The following is a 2,798-nucleotide window of genomic DNA, read 5'->3' on the forward strand; positions in this document are numbered from 1 at the left end:
CTTTAAAACAACTGTCTTAAGGATGCTCAAAGACTACATGATCCAGCAATCTCATTCCTAAGTATATACCCCAAAGAAAGGAAATTAGTATATTAAAGTGATATCTGTACTCTCATGTTTATTGTAGGACTATTCACAATAGCCAAGATTTGGAAGCAGCCTACACAATGGAGTACTATTCTGCCATATAAAAGAATGAGATCCTGTCATTTGCAACCACATGGATGAAACTGGAGGTCATTATGTTGAGTGAAATAAGCCAAGTACAGACAGACAAACTTTTCATGTTCTCACCTATGGAAGCTAAAATTTAAAGAAAATGAACTCATGGAGTTAGCAGAATGATAGTTACAAGAGGCTAGGAAGGGTAATGGGGTGGGGGTGTCGGTGTTGGGGTAAGGGAGGGGAAATTGGGGATGGGTAATGGGTACAAAAATAGAATGGACAAGACAGTATTTGCTAGCAGAACAGAGTGAATGTAGTAAAAAATAATTTAATTGTACATTTAAAATAAGTGTGTAATTCATAACACAAATGATAAATGCTTGAGGTGGGGGATACCCCATTTATCTAGATGTGATTATTATGCATTGCATTTCTATTTCAAAATGTCTCATGTATCCTATAAATATACCTAATGCGTTCCCACAAAAATTAAAAATAAAATTTAATTAAAAAAGAACTAGCAAAAGATGCTCAAAGAGCTAAAGGAAGGCATGAAGAAAGTTAAGAAGACTACGTATAAACAAAATAGCAATATTAAGAGAAAACCTAGAAAGGAAAAAATTTCTGAAGCTGGAAATTTCAATAATTGAAATAAGAAATTCACTAGAAGGATTCGAAGGCAGATTTGAGCAAGCAGAAGAAAGAATCAGCAAACTTGAAGATAGGACAATGGAAATTAGCGAGTCTGAGGAACAGAAAGAAAGAAATTGAAGAAAAGTAAGCACAGCCTAGGAATCCCATGGGACAATATCAAGCAGACCAATATATACATTGTGGGAGTTCCAGCAGAAGAGAGAAAGAAAGAGGCAGAGAGAATATTAGAAGAAATAATGGCTGAAAACATCTCAAGTTTGATGAAAGACATGAATATAAACATCCAAGAAGCTCAACAAATTCCAAGTAGGATGAAATCAAAGATAGCCACATTGAGACATATTATAATCAAACTGTCAAAAGACAAATAAAGGCCTTTGTCTCTTGCTGCAACTAGAGCTCCAGGTCTTGTGTTCACTTCTCTGTTTTCTGGTTCTAGAGGCCCAGACTCTGTGGCCCTGTGACCTGCAGGTATTGGGAGATCCACTGCTAAGATGCCAGGACACCCTGGAAGCCTAGAAATGAGATCATTGACATTTAGGGATGTGGCCATAGAATTCTCTCTGAAGGAGTGGCAATGTCTCTACACTATACAGTGGAATTTATATAGAAATGTGATGTTAGGGAACTACAGAAACATGGTCTTCCTGGGTATTGCTGCCTCTAAGCCAGACCTGATCACCTGTCTGGAGAAAACTAAAAAGCCCTGGAATATGAAGAGACATGAGATGGTAGCCAAACCCCCAAGACCTTTGGCCAGAGCAGGACGTGGAAACTTTTTTCCAAAAAGTTATACTGAAAAGATATGGAAAATGTGAGTATGAGAATTTATAGTTAAGAAAAGTAAGTAAAAGTGTGGATGAGTGTAAGGTGCACAAAAAAGGTCATAATGGACTTAACCAGTGTTTGACAACTAACCAGAGTAAAATATTTCAATGTGATAAATGTGCGAAAGTATTTTATAAATTTTGAAATTAAAATAGACATAAGACATACTAGAAAGAAACCTTTCAAATGAAAAGTGTGTCAAATCATTTTGCATGCTTTCATACTTAACATAAAAGAATTTATTCTAAAGACTATTCCTACAAATGTAAAGAATGTGGGAAAGCCTTTAATTAGCCCTCAGTTTTTACTAAACATAAGAGAATTCATACTAGAGAGAAACCCTACAAATGTGAAGAATGTGGAAAAGATTTTCTTTTTTGTATTTTATTTATTTTTATTTTATTATTTTATTTTATTTTTGAGATGGAGTCTTGCTTTGTTGCCCAGGCTGGAGTGCAGTGGCAAAATCTTGGCTGACCGCAACCTCTGCCTCCTGGGTTTAAGTGATTCTCCAGCCTCAGCCTCCAAGTAGCTGGGATTACAGGTGTGCACCACCAGGCCTGGCTAATTTTTTCTTTCTTTTTTTTTTTTTTTTTTTTTTTTTTTTTTTGAGACAGTCTTGTTCTGTCACCTAGGCTGGAATGCCGTGGCGAGATCTCCACTCACTGCAACTTCTGTCTCCCACATTCAGGTGATTCTCCTGCCTCAGCTTCCTGAGTAGCTGGGACTACAGGCACCCATCACCACACCCAGCTAATTTTTGTATTTTTGTAGTGATGGGGTTTCACCGTATTGATCAGGCTAGTCTCGAACTCCTGACCTTGTAATCTGCCTGCCTTGGCCTTCCAAAATGCTGGGATTACAGGTGTGAGCCACTATGCCCAGCCTAATTTTTGTATTTTTTTTTGAATAATTCTTTTATTGCACTTTAGGTTTTGGGGTACATGTGAAGAACATGCAAAATTGTTGCATAGGTACACACATGGCAGTGTGATCTGCTGCCTTCCTCCCCATCACCTATATCTGGCATTTCTCCCTATGCTATCTCTCTCCAACTCCCCACCCCCTGCTGTCCCTCCCCTATTTCCCCCCGACAGGCCCCAGGTGTGTGGTGCTCCCCTCCCTGTGTCCATGTGTTCTTATTGTTCAAC

General features: G+C 38.3%; 1 pseudogene; it reads left to right on the forward strand.

Annotated features, from left to right (window-relative positions):
* Positions 1 to 406: 406 nt before the first annotated feature.
* LOC108309753 lies at positions 407 to 1,546 on the forward strand (annotated as a pseudogene).
* Positions 1,547 to 2,798: the final 1,252 nt, after the last annotated feature.

The sequence above is a fragment of the Cebus imitator genome, unplaced genomic scaffold (assembly GCF_001604975.1).
Source record: "Cebus imitator isolate Cc_AM_T3 unplaced genomic scaffold, Cebus_imitator-1.0 Scaffold96, whole genome shotgun sequence".
Taxonomy (NCBI): Eukaryota; Metazoa; Chordata; class Mammalia; order Primates; family Cebidae; genus Cebus; species Cebus imitator.